Below are 12742 nucleotides of genomic sequence, written 5' to 3' on the forward strand. Positions count from 1 at the left end.
TCTATTGGTATATATTTAAAGGTGAGATAAGAACTGTTTCTCTCTGGGTATCTTGTTTTAATTTCTGTTAAAAATAATTGGAATATTCTTAAAATTTAGAAACTTGATAGCTTCAGGGAAATATATAGCATGCCTGCTTTGTATTTTTTTAAATTTCTGCTTATACAAATTCTCAAAGCCATTTTGAAATTTATAGTATTTTGGGTACATAACATATGTGAAAATTGAGTTTAAAAGTCGACCCTAGGCAGTTATTCATTATTTCTTTGCAAATGTGAAAAAGAATTTCATATCTGTTTCTGCTGTTAGATATTTCCCTTCCTGGGCATGTTGCTTTAAGAGCACCCATCCCCCACTTCTTGCTTGAGCCACTGTGTCCTGTCAGTCATCCTGAAATACACTAGAGTGCTTGTCAGGCTGTTTGCTTACAGATGCATCATAAGCCAAATTGTGAGCCATAATAGTGGCACTGAATTTCTAAACACAAGAAATTGCTTAGACAGTTGGTTTAGTATCTGTGTATGGGCAATACTCTGTCCTGCAGTAGGTGAGTGAAGTGTCAAACTTTTTAAAATCAAACTTTGTACAGGGCAAATCCTAATAATATAGATTATCTGTTGATTGGTTAGATAACTTGTTGGGGGGGAAAGAAAAGAACTATAAAATGTGATGAATGGAAGCTATGCTGTGCATTTATTACTTTTATAACTAATTTTTCTTTTAGTAACACTAAACTCTAGACTACTTTATAAAAGTTCCAACTTAAGATGTCTACTTTTTTGAGATCAACAAGCATTTCAGATTTGGATGAAAATGTGATTCTTGAACACATTTTTTCTTTCACAACTACTCAGGGCGGCTCAACTGAGAAGAGACTTAGTTCTGCTATTTGAAGTGTTTATTAGTGGTTTTAAAAATAGCACTGAAACAAATTCTCATGTTCCAATGCCTGAGCTATAGTAGTCTAATATCAGAGCAATTAAACGTTTCTACTGTGTAACTGAGTTATTACTATTTGAATAACTGTATGCAAGGCACCGGAAAGTTCACATTCATTTGTCATAAAAGTTGTACAGCAATCATTTTCTTTATCTGTGTAAACAATTTAATTTTTATTATGGGTTTCTAAGTTTAAATTGTGTATGAATTTTTTTTTGTATTCAGCCTTAAATATTTTAAAAAAGAGAACCGATAAAGCAAGAAAATGAGGAACTCACAAATTTTGATACTCATATGTTCAATATGATAGAGAATAGTTAAGAAGCAACAAGGAGTTTTAAGGCTTTATCTAGGGTAAATGACAAGAGATTGCTTTTGCAGATACATGGAGTGATTATTTATTCCTTACCTGTTCTAGAAAGAATTTGATTATTATATAAAATTCAAATAGGATAAATTAAATGTGGATCAAAGAAGAAAGAAAAACAAATGTGAAGATATAAAACTGAGCCAAGAATAAAACCAAAACTAATTCCCCACCCATCGCAAAAAAAAAAAAAAAAAACAATAGTTTTCACTGATGGTTTTACAACACCATATTGATTGATGGAAGGGAAAATACAGGGTTAAAGAATTTCATGCAAACCAGTTGACTTCCTTACCTTGTATGGCAGTCTGAAGTGAGGAGATTGTATTGAATTGTGAATATTAAGTATACTTTAAATGTCACTTGTATTTTGGTGGAAAAAATGTAGAGAACTGCTAACTTCTTAACTCTACACTGATTTATGTGGGCATAAATGTGACCCCAAGTTTTCTAGAAGCAGGAAGAAAATTGATTGGTACTTAATTCAGAGGGAAGATTAATAAGGCTTGGTTTTGAGGAAACAACTAGGAGTTAGTTATCTAAATAAAGTCAAATATCTACAAATTAGAGCAGACATGATCAAGCTGATGTTTTAAATAAAATGTATTTGCTATTTTGTATTAATTTGTAAAATAAAGACACTATTTTTTTCTAATGGGTTGTAAATGTGATTAGTGACTTTCCTTATTTTTACTAATTTAATCTAGCAATAAGTTTAACTTGAATTTCAACTTTTGTTAGGTCAAAATTAACTGGATCAATCTAATCGAGAACAAAGTTTTGGTCAGGAGGAAGGAATTGAGAGGACTTCATAATATGCTTTGATAGTCAAATACTCACAAAACACCTACTGTATTGAGGACTCTGAGCTCGGTTTTCTCATACCATAGTACATCCAGCCTGTGTAAGTGAATGAATGAGCTTAGAAATTTGGCTGCTGTCACACAATATATTATTGAAAAAAGAAAAAGAGAGTAGCAGTTAAAATTTTGCTTAGGATCTTTAGGAATATCTTTAGAGATGAACATGATGAGTAAGGGACAATGATTTGGTTCTTTTTTTTAAAATTTAATTTTTAAGAATAAAATCCACAGGAATAATAAAAAAGAGTATGAAAATAAATCCCAAAACTTTTGTTTTTGTGGTTTTGTACTATAAACACATATGTAGGATGACTTAGAGTCTTTCCAGAAAAAATTATAAATCAAATCTATAACACATAACTGATTAGGTACATGGGTAACACTGAGGATAACCTGAACATCCAGGTATGCAACTTAGGATGTAAATATTACTTAGAAATTAAGTTAGACTTAGGCACCAAATAAATTTAGTGATGTACTGGGGGGGGGTCAAGATGCTTAGAAGTGCTAATTAATTTATGAAAGTGTTATTTCAGAGAACCCATTGAGATATACTCAAAGAACTTATAGAGCCAATGGATATCAGTAGAAATTTGTAATTATATAGTAAATAAAATTAACCTAGAAATACTTTCTGTCATTGGGATAAGAAATAAATAGAGAAGTTTTTTTTTTTTTTTTGTTGTTGTTGTTTTGTTGTGCTGGGTATTGAACCCAGAGTTAGGATTAGTGATGTTAGTGATTCATTAGTGCATTTATTCTCTGTAAGTATGATCCTCAACATTTCCCATTAATCATTTACTTAATGATTTTAGTATTGATAATCATTATTTAGATCTATTATTATATTAGGGGTTGTATTGGGGCATGTAGGGGCATGCCTATAATCCCAGAGATTTGAGAGGATAAAACAGGAGGATCACAAATTCAAGGCCAGTTTGGGCAGCTTAGAGAGACCCTGTCCCAAGATCTCAAAAATAAAATAAAATAAAATAAAAGCACTGGGAATGTAGCTTAGAAGTAGACTATCCCTAAGTTCAATCCCCACTACCAGGAGAAAAAAATTAGGGGTTGTAAATAGTGGTGTGTGTGTGTGTGTGTGTGTGTGTGTGTGAGTATGTGTGCGTGTGTGTGTGTGTGTGTGTGTGTGTGTGTGTGTGTGTGTTGGGGATTGAACCCTGGAGTGCTGTATCACTCAGCTACATTGCCAACTCTTTATTTTGAGACAGTCTCACTAAGTTTCTCAGGTCCTTGCTAACTTGTTGAGGCTGGCTTTGAACTTGCAATCTTGCCTCAGCTTCCCGAGTCGCTGGGATCACAATCATGAGCCACTGTGTCTAGTGTAAATAGTTATTTTTATCATTCTATAATTCTTTATTAGTTTTTATTGTTTGTAATTATTCTATAAAGAAAAACTCTTTCCCTTTTTATTATTTTATCACCTATAGTATGGTTCATACCAGCAACATCAGGAAAATACTCGATTATTTTCCATTTGTTAGTTTTCAGAAAACAGGATGCTGTCCTAGCAACTTTAAAAGTTGACTAATTTGTTTTTTTTAATTAATTTTAATATATTGATTATATTTTGGTTTATTCTAATTTCTATGCTATTTGATGTTTAAATTTTCCCAGTTTTGGCTGGTAAAAATCCTTTGGTTCCTGAGCTTTTGACCAAAATGCAATGAACATTGCTTTCTAGCACAAGAAGTTCCAGGTTCATTTTGTACATTTCCTTCCCCAGATATGAGACCAGCCTTTTCTCCTAGAAGTCTATTCCCTTTATTGGGAAATAGTACTTGGGGAATACATATACTAGGGTTGCCATTACTGTCCTCCCCAATTTTTGTCAATAGTGCTAGGAAATAAATATTTTTTAGAAATAGAGAAATATAAAATGAGCTCAGATTGATATATCCAATTTAAACACAGAATTATAAACTTTAAACTTCCTGATTTTATATTTGTTTCTCTTTTTTTTCTTGTTGTCCTAAAAATCTTGTTTCCTAGTAACATGAGTATAATTATTTGCACATGTGTGTGAAAACATGTGTGTGTATGTATATTATTTATGTGTACATGCAAATGTGTGTGAACACACACGAATAAATCATAAGAATACTAAATGCAGTTAAGATTATTTTAATGTTCTTTTTTTGTCCTAATGGTTATTTCTGTAGAGATTAGAGTAAAAATACCATGTTTTAAAGTCACTTGAAATTAGTTGTTGGATGTGCAGTTAGTTTGAAATGTGACTAAAGTTTATTGTCTTTTGTTTGCTTTTGATTTTGGGGGATTGATTTACAAGTTAGTTTTCTGTTTAACTCTTATGATTTCTTGTTAAACATATAAACAAGAATGCAAATGTATTTGTCATACTGCCTTTCTTATGTAAAGATAATATACTATGAATACTACTCTGTTTCACTAAGCAAGGCATCCTGGACAGCAGTCCATAGAAGCATATAGAGAGAAGGTCACTCCTTTCTCTATCTCTGTAGCATTTATTTATGTGGATATACAAATTTCCTTTCTTTTTTTCCTTTTCTTTCCTTTCTCCCTCCCTTCCCCCTCTTCCTTCTTTCCTTTTCTTTACTCTTTCTCTCTCTCTCTCTTTCTTTCTTTCTAACAAAAATTACAGCTATGAATTGTCTTGGGTATATATTACTTTTTATTTTATATTTGCTGTAATTTTTTAAAAGTAGGACTTCTGGGTCAAAGGATAAACGCACACACATACTTATAGATAGATATATAGATAGATAGATAGACATGTATTTTCAATTTTCCCTCCATAGGAATAATGGTTTCACTATCTACAAGCACTACATAGGGTGTCTAATTGTTTACTAAACAATCAACTTTCAGTCTTACTATACAGTAGTAAAAGCTAAAAGAGTTTATTATCAAAATTTTGGTAACTATCTTAGTATAGTTTCAATTTGCATTTCTCTTATTATGAATGAATTTTACATGCTTAAAGGCTATTTGCATATTTTTCCATGAATGAGAAGTTATTTTAAATTGCATTCAACTTTAGATAATACTTATTGAATTCTTGTTATGAAAGATGAATAAAGATGGGTGTTTCTGCTTTTCCATCTTTTCTGCTGTAATTCTGCTAGTCTGTCCACTGTGATCCCCTGGTGTCTTTGATGCTTCTCATGTTACTAATGCTTCATTTTTTGCTTCCATTTTTTTGACTTATATCTTGTTTTTTCCCCCTCATGCTGCCCTATTTTTTCTTTTGAATTTTGTAATTTTTGTTTGAGTTCTTTATAAAAGAGAAGTATAGTGTGTATGTGTGTGCATGTATAGTCCTGTAAATATATTTTTGAACTATTTCATTGAACATTTTCTCACCTTCATTAATTCTTGTTCATCATTTGAATTTTGCTTGTGTTCTTTTCCTTTCCTTTTCTTCCTTTTCTTTTTTGTTCCACAGTTTTTATACTGAGTTTCCATTGCTGATCTTTGTACACTATCAGGCATTTACTGAAGAACAGTTAGGAGGGGACCGTACTTGGGTGGTAGTGATTTGGTAGAGCATACAATTTTTAACCCATGTTTGTGGCACTGAAATTTTTTTCAATAAAAGTTGATATTTCCTTTGCTTCTAGGAAAAAATTTCTCTTGTTATTTGGTACTCCAAAACTGATTATATATCATAGCAAAGTCCTTTTAAGCCATCAAATTGTCAATCTGTGAATTGGTGACTCTGCACCCTTCTTCACTGCATTTTATCTCTAGTGGTCCCCTTTGCTAGATGGACTTAGTTGTTTACAGTTAGAAATGGTGCCATCATACGAATCCTACCCTACCTTGTGATTCTGTAGTTTCAAACTGGATTTTTACAGCCACAGTCTATTCCCTTTGATTTTTATACTTGTTCATGCCCTACATATCAGTATTGTAATAAAAGGAAACTTAGGTAGGAATTTCAGGATTTGTGGTACTTACTTTCAGAAAAGTTTCCCATTGAGGTGTATGTAGGATTCTGCCACCCCGTTTTAAAAATTTGGTCAAGATTTTATTGTATTTCTTTCTTTGTAGTTTGAAATAATGTCAAGTTTCCTTGAAAATCGTGGTTTTAATTAAAGTTCTATGTTATTTTCCATTACTTTTGAAGGGGAAGAGTGATATAAACATGAAATTGCTCTTTCATATATTATAAGACATTTTAGGAATGTTAGAATAATGATGATCCTCTTTAAAATTTTTTTTTTTAGTTGTAGTTGGACACAATACCTCTATTTTATTCATTCATTCTTATGTGGTGCTGAGGATCAAACTCAGGTTCTCACATGTGCTAGGCAAGTGCTCTACTGCTGAGCCCAGCCCGATGATGATTCTCTTAAAGATTTTTGTAGAGGACAGAGATGAAGAAGCTTTGCTATTGTGAAAAAATATATTCATTAAGATGTAAAATGTATTATTCAATTTGATGTTGGAAATATGATCAGGTATTTGCTGAGTTATTATTCTGAAGGGGTACTTTAAACAGAGGGAATAGAGTATGTTAAAGTTTTACAACTTGAATCAGAATAATCCATTCTGAGAACTTCAAAGTCTTTATTATAGGTGGAGTATAGGGAGGTGGGTTAAAGAAGAGAAAACTGGAGAGATAGGATAGACCAAATTGCCTTGAGTTGTTCATTGAATGAAGTCTGAACATTTTTTTTTGTGTCAGCAATGGAGACTCATTGAGGGTTTTATAACATCTTACTTAATATTAGCAATATAAAATAGGAATAGTTTTGGAGGATAAAATGAAGAAGTGAAAATTTGGAAGATGGGAGACTAGTTAGGGTATCATTACAAAATTCAAAGTCTAAAGAGGACCTGAACTAAAGGAATAGTAGCAGGAATAAGGCAGAAATGGCCAATTTGAGAGGAGATAGTAATGTTTCTTTTTCATTGATCTTATGTGAAGAGAGAAAGGCAGAGTGAAAGAAAATATTCTAGGATGATATTAAAATTGCTGGGTTTGGTGCTCAGTTTTATGGTGATATTATTAATGTGGTTAAGAACTGAAAAAAAGGCAGCCAGGTTTTGGGGAAAAGATTATGAATTCAGTTTTAAGTTGCCTGTGAGACAGCCCAGTGGACAATGTGAATATGGAGACTCTGAAGCTCATGTGAGAGGTCTGGACTGTAGATAAGTTATGTGAATCAGAAACTCTGAATAGGATTGAAATTCTAGGATGAGATTCTTCCGAGAGAGTTATATAATGGGAGTTGAGAACAGAATACAAGGGATTAAACCTGGGATAAGACCCTAGTTATAAGGAAGTAGATAAGAAATATTCAGCCAAAAATTCTGAAAAGAATGGTCAGAAGGGTGGGGGTGGTGGGGAAAGCATGAGAGTGGTGATTTGAAAACAGGGGAGAAGAAAAGTAAATAGAGTTAATAAGTATATCACTAGAATTCCTGTAGATATGTTAAAAATATTGGCATATAATTAACTTGGATGGTTAAAGATTCTTTGGCACAGACTTTTAAAAACTCTGTTTAAGAAGTATGAAAGGAAGAAAAACCAGAACATAGAGGAAGCAGTTCTCAAAGTAGTTACATACTATTGGTCTTCCCAAGTGTATTTATTGATTTGTGGAAAATGAATAGAGTGTTTTCAAGGTCATTGACCCCATTTTCTTTATTCCAATAAGAAGTCTTTTATTTATTTCAAACTACTCAGGGAACAAAGAAGAAATAGCAAGTTATTGCTTCAAATTGATTTTGACAAAAATTCTACTTCCTTCGCCATTCTCTTTTTGTTCTGTACCTTTCAAACATACTGAACCTTAGGAGAATTCATATACACTGAGCTGTCTTATAGTATTATGGAGTGAAGCAGACCCATAGGCTCATTGGACTTGCAGCAACAAAAGCCACTGGCACTTTCAAAGTGTATGTGGAGGGCATGTTACTTCTGCCCTGATTGCTTAAACCTGATGCCCTGTAGCTGAAGGTTATTCTTATCCTGATGATTCAATAAAAGCTTCTCTGATGTCTCACATATTAGATTATCTTCTTCAATTTCAATTTGACTAATTTAGTTCTTTGGCTTTTTAGATAATGTGTAGGTAACCTTCATGTTGGGCTTATATGAGATGAGATGTCATAGGGTCTTGGTTCTGGTGTAATTTTTATGTGGTATCTAATGTCCTTAAGCTAAAAGGCATTGCTGCACAGAGTAACCATGAGAATTTCTGTCCTTTCTCCTTTGCTGCAATTTTGAAAACGTATGCCATTGTGTAATTCAGTGTTAGTTTTAAATGTGAACTTGCACATATAAAGTAACTGAAATGTGTGTATTGAGTGGGTAATGAAGTCGTCATATGAAACTCTTACAATGTTACTTATTAGATAAGAAATTGAATTTTAACTTTTTGCTTCCTTTTTCAAAAAGAGGGATATTAGACTTGACTTGTTATTTATGATCAGAAGCACATAATATAAGTAGAATCTTTTGTTTTCCTTTGTTTTGTTTCATATCAGTTAAGGCAATATTTTTTTTTAAAAAACCATTTTTGCAGCTTTTATTTAGGTTGAGTGTATGGGGAACAAGTTTAATTTTGATTATTATGGCTACAGTACACACATGCTTTAATTTTGTTTAGTTCTTATGAAGAGTTTATAAAATAATTTTTTTGGGGACTGGCTCAATTTGATCATTTTTCAAAGACCATCAATAGGATGACTATTCAAAGGTTTAATAAAGAGAACTTCAAATACTCCAAGAAGTGCTTCAAAATTTGAATTACAACATGCTTAAGATACTTAGCTTTTGTTCTAAAGTGTAGCATTGTTTTGTTCTTTTGAAACCCAGAGGTCTTGGAAGCTAAGGAAATTGAAAGTGCAGACTCTTGAGGATCCCTATACTTGTCACAGTTAATAATTGTAGCCTTAGCCCTGGAGCATACCTTTTATGTACCACTCTGGAATTGATTTCAAAGGACTCAAGATCCTTTATGAGGTTGTTGTACATTAGGATTTTCTTTTAGAGTTCTTTAGGCATGTTGCATTTTTAATTAGTGCACACGTAGGAAATATGCCTTAAATTTGAAAGTCAAGAGATCCAATAAAATGAGGCACCAGAGGGAAGTTTTGTTTTAAATTCTTTTGTTATGGGAACAGAGTGAAAGCACTCTTGAATAATAATTACAAGCTCTATAGATGAAAGAGATGTTTAACCTAAATGTAGACAAGTTGATTCTGTTCTTTTATTGTAAAAGGGATAATAACATCAACTAACATTTGTGGAACCCTTGTGAAGTGCCAGAGATATGGGCTAAGTTATAGGTTTTTGTATGGATTTTCTTACTTATCCTTGAAGATCCCTTTGAATAAAGTACTCTTATTCTTCTCATTTTACCTATAAAGAAACTAATGTTCAGGGAGGATCAGTAACTTGTTTCCAGCAAGCAGGGAGTACAGCTTGGATTCTCACCCCGGCAGTTCAACTTCAAATCCAACACTCTTAATCATTGAGATCCAAGAGTGGTGAGTTGTAGGATATTTTAAGATCCTTTAGAAGACAGTGTGATTGTGAGTGTGGGTGGATGGTAGTGGTTGTTGAGGGACAAGATATCTCACACAAGCCGCTGCATATTGTACTGCTAAGGGGCTAAGTGAAAATGAAAGCTAGCCTCCCACTGCTGGGCAAACTGTGCACCCTCCTACTGACAACTGCAGGCTTGTGCTTACCCAGAAAGTAGCACATTTTTCTAACTCATCTGCCTAGATGGGACACATTTTTTCTAATTCACTTTATGGCAAATATCAATTCTGTAATCCTATTCTGAATACCACTGCCTACATTTCCATTCACTGACAAGAATCCTTCAACTCCAACCTGCCTCTTTCTAGTCTTCTTACTCCCTCATCCACCTTTATGCTGACAACTCCAAATTGATATCTTCATTCTAGATTTGTCTCTCAGACTCTACTCTTCTATATCCAACTGCCTACTTAAGAGCTTCGCTTGACTGGGTATTAGACAAATACGCATCTCAAATTTATCATGTCCCCAACTAGACTCTTCATCTTCCTACTACTCCTGTAGCTGCCCTCACTTTACCAGATAATGGGGCAGCTCTATCTTTCCTGTTGCTTCAGACCAAAATCCTTAAAGTATCTTGAGTTCTCTCTATCCTATGTCTAATCTCTTAGGAATTCCTATTGACTCAACTGTCAGAATATATCTGGAATCTGACTACTATGCCCACCTCTGCTGCTACCAACCAGGTCCAAGGCTTTATTCTCTTGTCTGGATTATCCCTGAAGCTTCCAGTGAATATCCCTGTTTCTTCTCTTGCTCCACATGCTTCATTTTATTCACTAGAGTGATCCTTCCAAAATATAAACTGGATCATGTTTCTCTGTGTTCAAATATCTGCAGTAATTCTCATGGAGTTCAACATAATCCGCAGCTTCCTTTACCTTTTTGTTTCCTTTACTGTGTTCATTGTAGCTTCTCTGCCCTGCTTAATCTGGTCTCTGCTGTTCTGCAAACATGTGTATGCTCTCCCGCCTTAGGTTTTTGCTGCGCTGCTAAATCTGTTAGCAATGCTCTTCTCTCAATTTAAGCTTGGCTAATTTCCTTACCTCTTCAAGTCTTTTCAAATGTCCCTTTCTGAATGAAGTTAATCTTGGTTTTATTTGACACTGAAATTTGTTCTCTATTTTTCTATCAACAATCTCCCCCCTTTTTTCTTTTTTTTAAAAAACAGTATAGGTCATTTTCTGATCATGCTAAATTGCTCAGATTGGTTTTAAGTCTGTGATCCTCTTGACTCAAACTTCCATATTGCTAGGATTACAGGTGTGCTCCGCCATGCCTGGCAATAGCTTACTTTTTATTATGTTTATTGATTTATTGCCTGTGGTCTCATCTTTCCCATGACTAGAACAGAGTAGACATTCAATAAATATAAGTTGAATGAATGAATAAATAAATGAATACATAAATGAATAAATGAATAGTCTAGGTATACTTCTGTTCTTATATAATTTTGCTCTTATAGTTGACAAAAGGCTAGGTGGTAGAGCTTGCATAGATAATTGTTCTCTAAATAAATATCTTGAAAGCACTTGTAAAATGTACTGGTGAAATGTAAAATGTATAATGAGCATCTGAAAAGAATGAATCTCAACAATTCCCTCATCATATATGAAGTCAAGAAATTGCATGATTTTATTGATTATCTGACAAGTCTTAGATGTTTTTGCTTAACAAGTGAGTAGAGGATGTGTGTGTGTGTGTGTGTGTGTGTGTGTGTGTGTGTGTGTGTGTATGTATTTTTTTTCCTTTTCAGGCCAAACAAGCCACCAAATGATTACTTTGGAAGCAAGGAGATGGGAGTAGGTGTGGGAATGGAAGTAGGCTTGGAAAACAGGGATGTTTAGAGATTATGGTGAAAATTACATATTATAATTATCTTCTTTTCATTTTATTTTACGTTAGCCAAGACTGAATTCTATAAAATCAGCTGTGATAGTATTGTGCAGAAAAGTCTGCTTCTTTTCCCTTTCTTTACTTAAATCTGCCTGTGATGATTTAGATTGTGTCCCCCCCCACCCCCCGCACCCATTAACATTTGTTTCTAGTTCTTCACATTATTCCTGGACTATGTTGTGCTAAACTTTCTGAAGGGTGGTGAAGGGGGATAGTGAATCTAAAAAAAAGTTGCTTATGCACTCAAGATTAATTATTTTTTGGTACTGGGGATTGAACCCAGGGTTGATTAACCACTGAGTCACATTCCCAGCCCTTTTTGTTTTTTATTTTTGAGACAGGGTTTCGCTAAGTTGCTTAGGGTCTTGCTAAGTTGTTGAAGCTGGCATTGAAGCTGGTCTTGAACTCACGATCCTCTTGCCTCAGCCTCCTGTGCCATCACTCCCAGCTTAAGATTTATTCCTAATAAAAATTATGATAAATGCTCTCTTTTCTAACTCTATCTTAGTATTTGGCAGTCTTTCACTAGTTGCTTACACTTTCTTCTGACATTTGGCAAGTATAGATTTTAGGCAATTGTTAACATTTGTGTTCATGGTGAGGATTGACATCTACTAGAAATATTTCCCCTTTATATTTTGCCAGATAAGTTTCACTAAATGATATCCAGAGTGGATATCATAAAGCCACAGTGATTCTGTTGAAGACTTGTTGACATGATCAAAGTATTTCAAACTTTGGGAATCGATATCTATTTCCAGATAAAACTATCAAATGTGTGTGATGTGTATACTCACATATGTGTGCTATGACAATAATTAGGGTATAGATAGAACCAGGTTAATAAGAATGATGCATGCTTATTGGGGGAAATTACATGGAAGAAGTCAATGATATAGGTACCTTGAAAAACACAAATTAAATGCAATGTCAGATGTATTAATAAATCATGAATTAAATTTTTAAAAGAATTTAAGATTTTTATTTACTTCTTTTCTCATGAATGACATATTGAATTTTCACAAAATAATTTTTATTGATCTTTAAAATAAATAAGTAAATAAATAGATAACAGCAGAATGCATTACAATTCATATTATACATATATGCCACATT

The 12742-nt window shown here is 33.4% G+C and overlaps 1 protein-coding gene across 1 annotated transcript in view; it reads left to right on the forward strand.

Moving 5' to 3' along the window:
- The first annotated feature begins 462 nt into the window (after window positions 1–462).
- The window catches only part of Ctnna3 (catenin alpha 3), a 1639810-nt gene continuing 1627530 nt past the window's right edge, over window positions 463–12742 (forward strand). The window contains exon 1 of the mRNA XM_078041358.1: window positions 463–547. The gene's annotated coding sequence lies outside the window, so the exon portion shown is untranslated. The remainder of the gene's footprint in view (window positions 548–12742) is intronic.

Source organism: Ictidomys tridecemlineatus, chromosome 1, assembly GCF_052094955.1.
Source record: "Ictidomys tridecemlineatus isolate mIctTri1 chromosome 1, mIctTri1.hap1, whole genome shotgun sequence".
In the NCBI taxonomy this organism is placed as follows: Eukaryota; Metazoa; Chordata; class Mammalia; order Rodentia; family Sciuridae; genus Ictidomys; species Ictidomys tridecemlineatus.